This window comes from Octopus bimaculoides, chromosome 23 (genome assembly GCF_046866305.1).
Source record: "Octopus bimaculoides isolate indiv1 chromosome 23, ASM4686630v1, whole genome shotgun sequence".
NCBI lineage: Eukaryota > Metazoa > Mollusca > Cephalopoda > Octopoda > Octopodidae > Octopus > Octopus bimaculoides.
In genome coordinates, this window is record NC_142950.1 from 33,666,559 (window position 1) to 33,683,246 (window position 16,688).

The 16,688-nt window shown below is 34.3% G+C and overlaps 1 long non-coding RNA gene across 1 annotated transcript; it reads right to left on the minus strand.

Moving 5' to 3' along the window:
* Positions 1–8,253: 8,253 nt before the first annotated feature.
* On the minus strand, positions 8,254–12,029 carry LOC128250612 (uncharacterized). The gene is made up of 3 exons (XR_008266642.2): positions 11,845–12,029; positions 10,710–10,764; positions 8,254–8,642 (listed from the first exon to the last, which is right to left on the minus strand). It is a non-coding gene; the product is annotated as an uncharacterized LOC128250612 (long non-coding RNA).
* Between the last annotated feature and the right edge of the window lie 4,659 nt (positions 12,030–16,688).

Sequence of the window (16,688 nt, forward strand, 5' to 3'; positions counted from 1 at the left end):
AAATGGCTGCATAGGACACTATTACTTGATGTATAAACTGATGAGCTGGTCATGGCTGGAACACCTTTAATTGTGGATCTACTCAGTCAAAGCTCAATGAGCCTAAATCGCACCAACACCAATAGCAACAACAGAGTTTGGGATCAAACAAACAAAAGAGTCTCCTATGTTGAGGGGATATGGTTAATTCTAGTACTTGACTGGTAATTTTATTGATTCTGAAAGGATAAAAGGCAAAATTGACTTCAGCAGGATTTGAACTCAGAATATAAATAATGATTTCTAACAAAGGGACATGGTCACAAAACTAAACAGAAGGTTAAAAAATCAATGAGATCAATTCAAGCATTTGACTGATATTAATTTATTGAATACCAGAAGAATGAAACACGAAAGTGACTTTCATATGATATGAACTCAGAAGACAATTGTTTCTTAACACAATAAGATATTTTTATCTATGCTCTGTTGATTCTACTAATTCACTAACCTCAATTATTATATTCATCTCTAACACTGACACAACTTTTATGATGTCAGAGTGTGACATGAGATATATTTCTGTCAGGTCATGCAATGGTATAGAGACTCTCTCCTTGGTATTCATTGCAATTTTGCTATTACAAAATACCAGCATTTTTTAGTCTTTACTGTTATTTGCAAGTAAAGGCTAATTTAAATTATGTTATTAGTACCTTACATAAAAAAAAGTCATAAAAATAACAATACTTCAAACTAACTTTGGCTTGTCTTTTACAAAAAATACCAACATTTTTGTGAACATTCTTACAAACCTAAATACCACATTCGGTCGAGCTTTGATGAATGTTCCATTACTTGCTATTAAAACTATTTAACATGGATAATAGGATTCCACTGAAAGCATTATTTCCAGTTTTGAGCAGGGAAGGTGCATGTTACACAAAAGGGATTTTAAAGCTCAGGTTCAAATCTCTATGGAATTGTTCCAGTATTTTAATGCCCCTAGAGATATACGTAAAAAGCAACATTGCCTATTGTGTCCCTATGCAGTACTTTTCTATTTCAATCTTTGTTAACAAGCTTTATTTCCATTTTCTGTATGGGGGGGGGGATCAGAGAAAACAAACGTTGATTCTCAGTGGGTAGACTATCTCATTCCCAGTAGAATTGGCTTTATTTGCTACCATATTATTCTATGGAAACACACAAGTGACACAATTTCCTACTGCCTTTTTCTCTAACAATTATATCATTAAATATTGATATTATTCAGTTTTATTCTATTACATATTCTTTAAAAATCCATTTTAATCTCTTATTCTGGACTTCTCATAATAGAAATGTTATTTCCCTCTATTTTCTTTGAAACAAATTTTACCTCACTATTTGTAAAATTAGCTTGGCATTTCTAATAAAGAATCTGCAAGGTTATTTAATAAAGTCAGGAGATATGAGAGATGAATATATTTATTTAACCACTTGACATCCTTAGGATTATGGACATTTCACAGCCTTCTTCATGTAGTAATAAATTAAGTGTAGAATAAAATTGTCCGAACCGACTTAATGTCTGGATCAGGAAAAAATGAATGATCTATGTTTCAACACCTGGTGACCTATGGAAATAGAATTTTTTAAATGACAGCTGACCTCATAAATTCTGATGTGGTATACATTAGACAAAGGAAAAAATGTTGTAGTGAAATCTAAGTTATGGTTTCTATCCTTAAGCTAGGCAGCCAAAAAAAAAAATGATCCTCTACACATTTTTATCACCAAGTAATATTTTATTCAATCATCAATACTTTCATATTTTTCACTTGAAAGTATTTTGCTTAGAAATCATTGTCATTTTTAATTTTGTTCATAAATTCTGAGCAACTTTGTGAAATGTTTGTTTTAGTCAACACAAGTTCCCTGACTATAAACTCTGCTACATCATCCCTCTTATCTGATTATACCACACACTATTTATTACAGAAAACACTTGTTCAACTGTAATATATATATATATATATATATATATATATATATATATATATATATATATATATGTCCTCCAGGCAATCACAGAGGAGTTCAAGACAGGTTGCCCCTGGGAGCTCCTCTATGCTGATGACCTTGCCCTAATTGCGGAGTCACTATCAGAACTAGAGGAGAAGTTTCAGGTGTGGAAACAAGGTCTAGAATTGAAGGGCCTTAGAGTCAACCTAGCTAAAACCAAAATCCTAATAAGTAGGAAGGTAGATAAAACACAAACCCCTTCAGGTAGATGGCCCTGCTCAGTATGTAGAAAAGGAGTAGGTAGTAACTCTATAAGATGTACCCGGTGCAAGCTATGGACACATAAGACGTGCAGCAACATCAAAGGCAGGTTAACTAGCAAGTTAGTTTTTGTTTGTGGCAGATGTTCAGGTGCAATAAAGACTGTAAACAAACAGGAAACAACTTCTATCTCATTCCAGGGTGAAAAACTAGAGGTAGTCGAAAGCTTCCGCTATCTGGGCGACCAAGTTAGTAGTGGGGGTGGGTGCGCTGAAAGTGTAGCTGCTAGAATAAGAATAGCCTGGGCAAAGTTTAGAGAGCTCTTACCCCTGCTGGCGACAAAGGGACTCTCACTCAGAGTAAAAGGCAGACTGTATGACGCATGCGTACGAACAGCCATGCTACATGGCAGTGAAACATGGGCTGTAACTGCTGAGGACATACGTAAGCTCACAAGGAATGAAGCCAGTATGCTCCGTTGGATGTGTAATGTCAATGTGAATACCCGTCAGAGTGTAAGTATCTTGAGAGAAAAGCTGAACATTAGAAGCATCAGTTGTGGTGTGCAAGAGAGACGATTGCGCTGGTATGGACATGTGGTGAGAATGGATGAGGATAGCTGCGTGAAAAAGTGCCACACCCTAACAGTTGAGGGAACCCGTGGAAGAGGTAGGCCCAGGAAGACCTGGGCTGAGGTGGTGAGGCAAGACCTTCGTACATTGGGCCTCACCGAGGCGATGACTACTGACCGAGACCTTTGGAAATGTGCTGTGCGTGAGAAGACCCGGCAAGCCAAGTAAGATCGTTGCCAGTGCCCCTGGACTGGTTCTTGTGCGGGTGGCACATGAGATGCACCATTTTGAGCGTGGCCGTTGCCAGTACCGCCTGACTGGCTCCCGTAGGATTTTCGAGCGAGATCGTTGCCAGTGCCCCTGGACTGGCTTGTGCGGGTGGCACATAAAAGACACCATTTCAAGCGTGGCCGTTTTCTTGCGGGTGACATGTAAAAGCACCCACTACACTCTCTGAGTGGTTGGCGTTAGGAAGGGCATCCAGCTGTAGAAACTCTGCCAAATTAGACTGGAGCCTGGTGTTGCCATCTGGTTTCACCAGTCCTCAGTCAAATCGTCCAACCCATGCTAGCATGGAAAGCGGACGTTAAACGATGATGATGATGATCACATGTGGATTGTTGGCGATTTTTTTCCTCCGACTTCCTTTTCTCTTGGACTTTCGTCTATCTCCTGTTTCTGAAGAAGAGCTTTGCTCGAAACGTAAAGCACCTTTTCTTTCCTTCCCTGAACGTCTTTTAATACTTTGCATGTACCATGTCCTACATATACTTATATATATATATATATATATATATGTGTGTGTGTGTGTGTGTGTATATATATAATTTTTTTTATATATACCAAGGCCTATTTTATGGTTGACACAAATCTATAGTAGAAGACATTTGCTTGAGATGCTGCATAGCAGGATTGAACCCAAAAACATTTTGCTGTGGGGGTGAACTGCCTAACCACATGCTTGCACCCATTGTGTTCCTGTCTATCCTAGTATCCCATACTAGGGCCATGTATAAAAACACTCATGCTGGCACCATGTAAAAAGCACCCAGCTCACTCTGTAAAGTGGTTTGGCATTAGGAAGGGCATCCAGTTACAGAATCCATGCCAAAGCAGATAACTGGAGCCTGGTACAGCCTACCAGCTTGCCAACTCCCGTTAAACTGTCTAGCCCTTGCCAGTATGGAAAATACGATATTTTGACTAATTGGTAATTAGAGTTTGATAAATAAATACATAATTGAAATAAGAACTGAAGTTAATATGATGAACTAAAACTGATGGTAGTGCTCCAGTATGACTCCAGTTCAGTAACTGAAAGTAGTAAAAGAATAAAAGAATTGTGTGACATGCTAAACATTTTATAACTTTGTGTAATTGACACCTTGCTATACTAAAATTGTTAATTCTATAATGTGGCTACAAAAAAATCATTACTGATTTACGACGCCATTCAGTGGATAATTAAAAAGTTTCCCACCTGCGCTGTAAATTACTAAACATTAAGGTGTCTTGGTGAGCTAGTGCCAGCTTAACCCTTTAACATTAAGATTATTTTGTCAAATATAATGCCTATTTATTCACAATGTTTTGAATTAATCATGCATTATCTTGTAGCTCTGTGATTTCAATGATGTGATTGCTTGTTATAAGAATTACATTGTAGAAGAACCATCTTAAAGGGCTTTTAGTCAAACAAATCAATCCCAGGACTTATTGTTTGTAAGCCTAGCACTTATTCTATCGGTCTCTTTTGTTGAACTGCTAAGTTATGGGGACGTAAACATACCAACATCAGTTGTCAAGTGATGGTGGGGCAACAAAAACACACACACATAAATACATACATATATATATATGACAGGCTTCTTTCAGCTTCCTTCTACCAAATTCACTCACAAGGCTTTGGTTGGCCTGAGGATATAGTAGAAGACACTTGCCCAAGGTTCCACACAGCGGGACTGAACCCAGAACCATGTGGTTGGGAAGTGTGTTGTGCTTCTTACCACACAGTCACACCTGCACCTATATATATATATATATATATATATGACAAGCTTCTTTCAATTTCCATCTACCAAATCGATTCACAAGGCTTTAGTCAGCCTGAATCTATAGTAGAAGACACTTGCCCAAGGTCCCACGCAGTGACTGAACCTAGAACCATGTGGTTAGGAAGCATGCTTCTTACCACACAGCCATGCCTACACCTGATGATATTGGAAAAAAAATCTTTTTTTCCATTCACATTTATCTTATACTATTTTAGGGTTTGTCTTACCATACTGGCTGGCATGGCTTTTGTCTGTATAGCTGCCAATAATTGGCACATCTTCAAAGACATAACAGAACAGGTAAGGTAAGTCTATTCTAAATGCAGGTATGGTAACAGTTTGTTTACTGGAGTATGTTAAACTTGAGGAAAGGATTTGTGGGTGAAAATTTTTACTCTCACACAACTATTTCTATCATGAAAAATGTATTTATATCATTTCTTGTTTTCTTTCTTATTTTTTTGTTTGTTTGTTTTTATTTCTATTCTTTTAACTGTTTACTTGTCAAATAACTGTTTACTTGTCAAATAACAATGGCGTTGGTGAAGAAGCAAAAAAAAAAAAAAAAAAAAACTTACATGTCAACTTCATTGACAGCAACGTATACACACAAAACGCGAAGGTAACCATTGAAATGCTGACTGTGATTTTAATGTATCTTTCCATGTGTTATATTGACAGCATTACTGTAAGGACTAAGAATGGTGATCATGATGTCTTCAATGAATATAGAAGTGATAAAGAGTTTTGTTGAAGATTCAGGTTTGTAAGAAACAAAAATAATTTACTGAGCTCTTATGATCAGGGATTTTGCAAAGTATATAATCAGGAGCTTTGCTTCAACCTTTGATTATCCCTTTTTTTTTTTCTTAGACATAAATATATCAAGGACTTTATTATCTAATGTGTTCTTTTTCTAAAAGGACTTGTTGTGACTTGAGGGAGATTTAGTTACTCTTCTTATCAGGTTGTACAACCACATAGATCCTGCCTAGCTGGCCTGCCTTCTATTTGAGAAGTAAGGAACCTATGAGCTTTACACCTTCTTTCTAAATGAGTAAATAAAACACTTAATGTGGTGATATTTCATTGAACTTCATACATGTTATTTGTGTTACTTAGTCACTGGTTAACCCTGATCAAAAGCACTTCAGCCATGGCTATTCAAGGGCATTGTTTACCTAGGACTATATTATGCAATGTATGCTTCCTTTCCAAGACCCTGAGTGTAATTTGAGGGAGATTTGTTGTTTCCCCAGATAGTCCATACAATCCAGAGGTTAGGACTCCCTAAAAAAAATCCCTTGGTTCCAGCAACAATGATCACCACCAGTGGTTTGTTCTTGCCACTGACCATGAATCCTGGCATCTCAGTCCACCAAGCAACAGCCTCCTTTGAAGACACCCTCAAGAACATACTTGCAAACAATAGAAAGAGAAAGAGAGAGAGAAAGAGAAAGAGGGAGAGGAAGAAAAGCAGAGTCACTACAACCAGCCCTGATCAGCTCACCTTACCCCTGCAGCCTCCATGGTCTTACTTTTTGTCTGTCCCAAATCAGACTTGTCAGACATCAGCAAGCCTGCAGCAGAAGTGGATGTCTTCTTTAAATCTATGTTCATGAAGCCAAGCCATGATATATATATATGTGATCTTCTTCTAGCACATTAGCAGACCACCTAGTGGCCTCCTTTATATATATTTTTATATATACATACATACATATACATATATATATACATATATATATATATATATATATATGTATGTATGTATTGTCTTTGCTGAAACTTGTTCAGTCCAAGTTGATTACTTTCATATGTAGCATGAATGTAGAGTTTCATATTTATTATTCAACAGTTTACTGAGAGTGAGAGAGAGAGAGAGAGAGAGAGAGAGAGAGAGAGAGAGAGAGAGAGAGAGAGAGAGAGAGAGAGAGAGAGGGTGGTCTCAATTCCAACTAATTTTGAATTTGTTGCAGAGCACTCAGGAGATAAAAACCTCAATTAGATGAATTAAGATGTGTTTTGTAATGTTCATGTCTATCTCATTTGCATGTGCGCACACAACACACATGTACATGCTCACACACACACACATATATGATCAATTTACTCGTCAAACAAGTACACCTCCAAAATGTGTTTACATATATGTGTGTGTGTGTGTGTGTATATATATATATATATATATATATATATATATATATATATATATATATATATATATATATATATATATATATATATGTATATACTTATGTATATACTTATGTATGTATTTATGTGTGGTGTATAACCACACACACACACATATATATATATATATATACATGCATAGCTACAGATGTATACACCCACACCTTATGTATATATATATATATATATATAATGTCCCATAATCAAAAATTATGTGAATGTCATTATTTCTACCTCGTTTCAGTACTAATTTTCTGCTTTTGTTGTTTGTTTACTCCATTATTTGTTTCATTTTGTTTCTTTACAATTCCTCTTTCTCCTTCTTCTTCTTTCTCCTTCTTCTTCCTTTCCTTCTTTATTCTCACACACCCATTCTTTTCATTATTGCTTCTCTTCCCTCCCTTCTGTCTTTTTCTTTCCCTCTCTCTCTGTCAATAGCTTTCCCTTACTTAAAGTCAGTCTTCACCTTTTCTCTTCATTTCACAATGAATTTCATACTCTAATACCATACAGGAATATCTCTCTCTCTCTCTCTCTCTCTCTCTCTCTCTCTCTCTCTCTCTCTCTCTCTCTCTCTCTCTATCTATCTATCTATCTATCTATCTATCTATCTATCTATCATCTATCTAGCTACCTATCAACATTTATCTATCAATTTATCAACACCTGTCTATCTATTAACTGCATCCAATTGCCAAAGTTCATCAAACAACTGCAGGACAAGATGATGGAAGATCCATGCAAGGGAATCCAGGCTTTGGTGAGAAAATTGGGTGTTGGAATAGGCACCATGAAGCTGGCCCTGAATGAGGACTTTTGTCATTGCTCATACAAATTATGGGTTATGCTATTGGTCACAATTTATTCATCCCAGAAGAATTTTGTGAAATGGCCTGTATATTTAGGTGAGTCAGCATCAGGTCATGGGATTGTTTTTTTTTAGTGATTCACAAAAAGGATATAGGCAGATAGAGGAAGTTTGGTGGTCAGACAATGAGCCATCAATTTTAGTTATTTTAGTTGTATTGGGTTTAATCCTTTCCTTTGGCAATGCAAAGGTCAATGTTTAGTCCAGCATTTAGAAACTTGAACTCACAGTCAATAATATTCTTGTTAAGAAAATAAATTTGTACTCTACCAGATGTATTGAGTAATCCTTCAGTTTAATGTAAACTTGTTTTTATTATAACATAGCAAAAAAGATTTATATATATTATATATATATAACTACCCAAAACAATGCATAATGGGAAAATATTCTGAAAATAATCTTCATCCTGAAAGGGAAGAAAGTCTTATCTTTCTATTAGACACAGTGACTTGACAATGAAAAAATACCTTTTCCATAGGTTTTTTCCGAGTGCATTCAACATATCTCACCTCCAAAGATTTGGCTGCTATTTCCAGTACAACCTGCTACCATGTAACAGCTATTTGCGATAAAGGACTTGAAATACCTGTTATGTGGTAGCAGGGTGTGTGAGAAATAGCAGCCAAATCTTTCCTTTTCTGGGGAAAGGAACCATTTACACATGATTTCGATGTCACATTTGTTGAAAGCATGTGAAATAACCTGGAAAAGAAAAAAAAAACCATGAAACCAAACTCCGTTACTGGGAAACTCTGAGTTTATTATTTTTATAATTCATATATATATATATTTTATAATTGCAAAACAACACCACAGAAGAATCAATGTAAGCTTAAATAATAAGCTGTAATAGGTGAACTGCAGTAGGTGAACCAAAATAGGTGAACCGCAATATGGCGAGAGATTACTGTATTAGCAATATCAAATGTACAAATATATGTATGTTTGTATGCATGTTTGTACATATGTAGGTGTGTCCGTATATATATATATATATATATATATATATAGTTTTAGGGAAAATAACCAAGTTTCAAGAACTCATCGATGAAAATCCACTATCCATTATTATTATTATATTATATTTATCTTATGATATTTACTTTACTTTATATTATACTCATTTATTGTGCTTTTAATTATTAATTTTTCTATATGTGATAGTGGATTTTCATCGATGAGTTCTTGAAACTTGGTTATTTTCCCTAAAACTATATATTTTATATATATTTTATCTATAAAGCTCAATTTAATTTTAATTTTTATAAATTAATTTTAATTGAGTTTTTACCTGTAATTTTGGATTTTATATATATATATATATATATATATATATATATATATATATATATATATATATACACATATATTACATACATACATATAGATATATGTATACATATCACTGCCGGTGCCCTAGCATGGCCACAGCCTAAGGGCCTAAGCATATAAAAGAATATATATAGATATGTATGCATGTAGATATGTATGATTGGATGCATGTATGTATGTATGTATGTATGTATGTATGTGTGTGTGTTTGTATATATACACAAACATGTATGGATGTAAGTATGTATTATGTATGCATATATGTGCGTATGAATATAGGTAGGTAGATATGTGTGCATGTATGTAGATTGGTAGGTAAGTTGGTATATAGGTAGGTATGCATGTGTGTGTATATAGCTATGTATGTAGTTAGGTAAGGAGGTATGTGGGTAGTCACATAGGTAGGTAAGTAGGCAGGTAGGTAAGGCATTAGGTAAACCATCCTTGAATTTAATCTGAATTCATATTATTGACCCAGTTGCAACACATAAATCTATATGTGGAACAATAGACCAGTATATCATGTTTAGTTGTTTGGAGAGATATATCAGAGCTCTGCTCAGTCAGTACTGATCTGGGGACTAAACAACATCTTAAATGACCGATTTATTTGTTATAACAAAAAGAAAAGCAAGCTAATGTGAGAATCTCTACTAGATTTCTTGACCTGCTAGGAATAATGACTAAGTCTCCCTCAGGTCACTCCTTGACTGTCTTAAAAAAATAATCTAGATCTACATACAGTTTTAATCAGTTTTATGCAAACTTAGGCAGTATTTCTCCATGGTCTGACATACATAGATATATATATATATATATATATATATATATATATATAGATAGATAGATAGATAGATAGATAGATAGATAGATAGATAAATAGATAGATAGATAGATAGATAGATAGATAGATAGATAGATAAATAGATATCAGGCTTACATACAGTTTCCATCTACAAAATGCACCCACCAGACATCGATCAGCCTGAGGCTATAGTAGAAACCCTTTTGGATAGAAAAAGTTGAAGGCTGGAAAGGTTTTTCATCTCAATATTTACATGCTATTGTTTACAGCTTTATGCATGTGTTTCAAGTTATATCATTCAAAAAAAGAATTATTTAACTTTGTCTTAAAAGTTTATGAAATTGTTATGACATCAGTAATATATATATATATATATATATATATATATATATATATATATAATATAAATAATATATATATATATGTGTGTGTATATATATTAAATCCTATATATATATATATATATTTATAAAAAAGAAATTTGAAAATGCCAATATATAAAAAATGAATTTTAATTTATAATTTTGTCAGAGATATTTTTAACATGTTTCGGTTCTTGAAAAAACGAACCTTATCAAAAATACATATTTAAAAAAATGAAATTAAATGAAAAGTTCATAATTGTTCCTTACTGGTGTCAATAGTCCACGTGGGAGCATTTTTTGTTGGTTGTAGTGGTAGTAGTGACTGTGTTGGTAATGGTAAATGGCAATGCATATATGGGTACAGGACGTCACCAACAGTAAACATGAAATATGAAAACAAAGGAGTTAAATACGCAAACAGCAAGAGAGAAAAAATGGAAAACAAGATGAGTAATACAAAGAATATAAAGAACAGCCCTTCATCAGTTGTTGGCTGTCCATCTACTCCACATTTCGAGTAATCAATGACAATATGAGTCCTTGGAGATAGTTGCTCCTATTTCATTTCATTTCATTTCAAAGTTTCAGCTCAGAGCTGCGGCCAGGGTCAAAGTTGGGAACAAAAAGCAGGACAGTGGAGACATTACAAGGAAACTGAAGGAAAGCAAACATGGAGGGCTCTAACTGCATGGCCCTCCCAGGGATGGATGGATGGATGAGAGGAGGATGATCTACCAATGTACAAATTTTATATTTTTTGCTAGTTTATTTTTTTATTAAAATCAACAAAAAGTGCTGAGAGTTTACATTTTTTTGTTGCTTTTATTGTTTACTGCTATTTTGTGTTAAATTAATGACATTAATTAAAGAAGATATTTAATATAGTTATGATATCTGGCTTTGGGGAAGGACTAGAAGAAATCCAATGTTTAATTTATTATTTCATATTCAGCACTTATGATGTCTCAATGGCTTGACAGTTAAACAATGGTAAGGTTGAATCAACACTATTGTTGGGATGTTGCGCTTAGGGGCATCAGTTGACCTTAATCTAGCCCTGCCTATACAACACTACAGATTTAACACACATCCACCAAATATATATATATATATATATATATATATATATATATATATATTCATATACATATATACGTGTGTGTGTGTGTGTGTGTGTGTGTATATATATATTCACTAGAGGGCTAGATTTATTACGAGTGTTCAACATTTTATTTAATATTAAAAGTTTGTATATCTATCTAAACACATATTGTATTTATCCTCACTTGAAGCTCACATTGATGTAAACTATATGATCATACTAAGCACTACATTAAAGCAATCCCACACAACTTCAACTCCATGAATTAGATTAAAAGCAACTCTGAAAGTAAAATTTTACCTGGCATCCTTCTGTGGTTGATAGAGAAAGCACTACTCCAAGTCAATGAATTCCAAGTTTAGAAGCCAATATGGGTGAACACGCTCTTTACGGAAGTCCTTCAGCAAGTGCTCAAGAGTATTTTTTTTTTCTAACAACTCTTTATGGTAAGCACACCAGCTGATTGCAGACAGAATGGTTCTGGGATGGACTAAGTATTTGAATGAAAGAGAAAAATATACATATTGATGACTGAACGTTTGTATTTACAAATGAGGGAAAATGTACCTATTTCATAAAATAGAGCATGTATATTTTATTAAATCCCATATATATATATATATACAGTCTGTTAAAGTCTGTCATACCGGCCATGATGAAGGGAAATAGCCCTGAAACTCGAGTCGCCTTTATATATATATATTTATATTTATATATTTATATATTTGATCCTTTATATTGAACACTCAATATTTCATCTACATTCAATACTTTCTTTCATGGTGCCATCCATTTTTATTTTATTTTATTTTATATTGTATATTGTATATCATATTATATATTGTATATTCCATATTCTATACCCCACATTAGTTCTGCAGGAATATAAATAAAACATAAAAAACAGACAGTGTTGGAACTCTTTTAAGCAAAATAATATATTCCTCTATACACAATCATACAAAAAACCCCACCTTTTTTGTATTTATTTTTACTCGCATATATATATATATATATATATATATATATATATATATATATATATATATATATATATATATATATATATATATATATACATACATATATATATATATATATATATATATGTATACAAACAGACATGCACGCACACAAAGGTACATATTTATATGTACATACACACACACACGTAAATATATATATATATACTTATACATATGCATACATACATACACATATGTTTGTTTTATCACTCAAATACATAAGAGTAATCAATATAACATTGTATTGGAAGCATGTAGGACTACATATGAAGAACAACCAGGTTTCAAAATCTATACCATAACAATTTGTGCAAACAAGCAAACAAGGCTGGGCTACAGAAAACCATTAGGTTTGCACTTGAAATTCTGTTCATCATATATATTTCTGTGGCTTTTTTTTAACACTATACACCTATAAAAGAGGATATCTCGGTCATGAATTCTGCTCTTTATGATGCCTTCAACAGTGTAGCTGCTTTAAATATGACATATAGATTGCTATTATGAATTAATACTGCTTCTGTTGCTCATAACACACACACACACACACACACACACACACACACACACACACACACACACACTTATATATAAGGTCAGTCTCTCCAATGTCTAAAACTGCAAACATTACATAAATTTTCACTTTGAATTTTTGTGTAAACTGGCACTGTAAATACAGTTGGTACAGAAACAATTGTAATGAATCATTAAAGAATTTTCTTTGTCTTAACTTTCTAAGACATCTCCACAGTTCTAAAAGCAAACTTCGCTTGTTTGTTTATGTTTATCGTAATCTGAATTTAATATATATATATATATATATATATATATATATATATATATATATATATATATATATATATATATATATATATATAAATATATATAGGATGTGGTGAATAAATTTTCGTCTAAATTACGCAAAAATGAAAATAACACTGACATCTCATTTTAACAAACATATTTACCAAAATTGCATGAAAATATCTTGAAATACTAGAGAGTAAATTTATTCAATAAAATTGCCATTGGCTTCGACCACAGCCACCAGATGACTTCAGAATCTCCTACAACTCCTCTGGACGGTCTCCTTGCTAAGTTTGTAAATGCTGCCATAATCCTTACCTTCAGTTCGTCTTTGGTGTTACAAGGAGTTTTCTTGGTCTCTCGTTCAAATGCACCCAAAACAATAATCAAGGGGGTTGCAGTCTGGTGTGTTAGGGGTGGATGTGGTCTCAGAAATTGTCTGACAGCCACGACTGGGCTCTCCTGCTTGTGTGGCAGGGTGCAGAGTCCTGTTGCCAGACAGGGTGTTCCAGCAACCACCCTTTCGAAAGGGTGGCTGCTGGAACGTTACTGTTTGGGAAATCACTTGGATAAAGAATACAGGCTAGAAGGTATTGGTCATGTCAATGATCTACCAAAGAAAACTCATAGACACATGCGACATAGTAATTCATCCGCTTGTTCCAATCCTGTAGAACACACGAGATCAATGATGATGATGATGATGATGATGATGATGATGATATATCTGTGCAGGCGTGGCTGTGTGGTAAGTAGATTGCTTCCCAACCACATGGTTCTGGGTTCAGTCCCACTGCGTGGCACCTTGGGCAAGTGTCTTCTACTATAGCCGCGGGCCAACCAAAGCCTTGTGAGTGGATTTGGTAGACAGAAACTGAAAGAAGCCCGTGGTATAAATATATTTATATGTATGTATATATTTATGCGTCTTTGTGTTTGTTTCCCCCCCACTACCATCACTTGACAACCGATGTTGGTGTGTTTACGTTCCCGTAACTTAGTGGTTCGGCAAAAGAACCGATAGAATAAGTACTAGGCTTACAAAGAATAAGTTCTGGGGGTCGTTTGTTTTTTCGACTAAAAAAAAACCCTTTAAGGCGGTGCTCCAGCATGGCTGCAGTCAAATGACTAAAGCACGTAAAAGAATAAAAGAAAGCACACACACACACACACACACACACACACACACACACACACACACACACACATGCATTTGTGCGTGCGCGCGCGATTACGTGAGTTTGTCTGCATGCACGTTAGTTGTTCGCTAATATCGATTTTCGTATGGTTTAGTAAGAAAATGTATCAAATATTCGTTTCGAGATGCTTAACGACACGACACGAAGTAAGGGTTAATGATATAAAACGACAAAGACTATATGATGACGTAATAGAGGCTGGCTAGCTCGGAGCAGCTGGATGGAAGTATAATAATCATATATGAATGATGCGCAACAATTAGTAAAAAAAGCGTAACTAAAGAAAAAAAAACATGTATCTAACCAAAGAAAAGAAAAAAAAGCAAATGTTTTATACATTGCTTATGTGGTTGTCTTTTGAAAATTTATCGATGACTCTTTGTATCTTGAAATAATGTTGAAAGAAGAAAAAAATAACGCAAAATATAACGAGTTTTTTATGTAACGACTGAGTTGAAATACAGAATGACATTAAATATATATTTAGTAGCAGATAATAAAAACTTGTGTCAATGTAACCTAGTTTTGGGAAACTTCGGTAACGTTGGAAACAGATTGTAAGATAAGAGATTACTTTAATTATTCATTTCAGTTCCAACTTAAACAAAAAACAAGAAAGAAAAACGTACATAAGATTTTTTTTTAATTATGGAATTATCTTAAAGTATAACTTGAAGCGTATGATAAGAACTTTCGCCGCCTTTCCGTCGTCTTTTTGTTCAACGATACTTTCTGTTGAAATAGAACAAACCAATAGGATTTGTGAGCAAAACTGAGTTGGCAAATCAAAATTAAACAGCGTTACTGTTACTATTATGTATGTAACCTTAGCTCACCTCAGATCATGTGCCCACGGTTAAAACTCAAGGGTTTCTCAGTCGAGATCACCCTATTCTCTTGGGCATTACGTATCTTCGATTACGTCACCTAATGTGCTGCCCCACATTTTTTAAAGAATACGATGTAATGTAAGGGAGATTTGATTACTACTTATTGCTAGTCGATCGACCGTGTTGAGAGCTTATCGAGTAGCCTAAGGGCTCAAAGGCATTCCAATAGTGACCACCCCGTTCTCTCGGGTATTACATAGCTTAGGTTATATAATCTAATGGGATTCCTTTTGTTTTTTAATGTAATTTAAGAGAGATTGGTTTGCTGCTTCTCAGTCGATCAACCTAGTAGAGGGCTTTCTCATTGACTCGAATTAATTATAGTTATTTGTGTCATTGTTAACGATTAGCTCTAAGCCAGCCCTGAGCGAAGGTACCCCAAAATCATACAATCTATTTTTGTGTAACTTTTGACAGATATCTAAGCTGCTATTTCTTAGCTGGTCGAATGACCTTAACCAGTCTCCCACGTTGGCGCGAATTAATTAGCGTTGATTTCACTGGTTCAGAGTTTATCGCCAACATCGGAATATATGCCAATAATAATTATCTTTTTCTAGATCGTATATAACGATTTCGGTAGAAATTCATTGTAGACTCGATGTATGTTTTTGTTCCATTTTCCTTGTTAAGCTTGTCTATGGCGATAATATTCAGTAACATAAGTGTGTGCTTGATAAGGCACGTACCCGAAGTGCCAAATTTTGAGGTGCACCATTTTCACTTTAGATCATAAGTTTTAGTTACGGTATTTTCATTAGGAAATTTACCGCTACCAAATGACATTTACACGTAGAAAACAAACTAATTTTATGTAGACGTATACGAATGTATGTTTTATTAAAAAACATTGAGCTCAACAAAATACGTTTTGTTTCGTCTGAAAAATGTCAGTAACGAGTTAGATTGGCTTATAAGATGGGTGGAGAGATAGATGGATTTCTTATGATTTGACTCTGTATTGTGTATATATATGTGTATGCGCGTGTATGTGTCTTTGTTCTTTTCTGGTTTTAATTATTTGAAATCTTCCTGTAAAAAAAGGAGCTGGTTTCTAACAAAGATACAAAGCTCCATTGTTGGAATGTAGATAACAGAAACAACGTCACATTTTAAACTTGAGGAAAGACTTGCATATTTTTACTGTTCCACTTACAGATTGTGCGTGTATGTACGTACGTACGTACGTACGTATGTATGTATGTATGTATGTATGTATACGT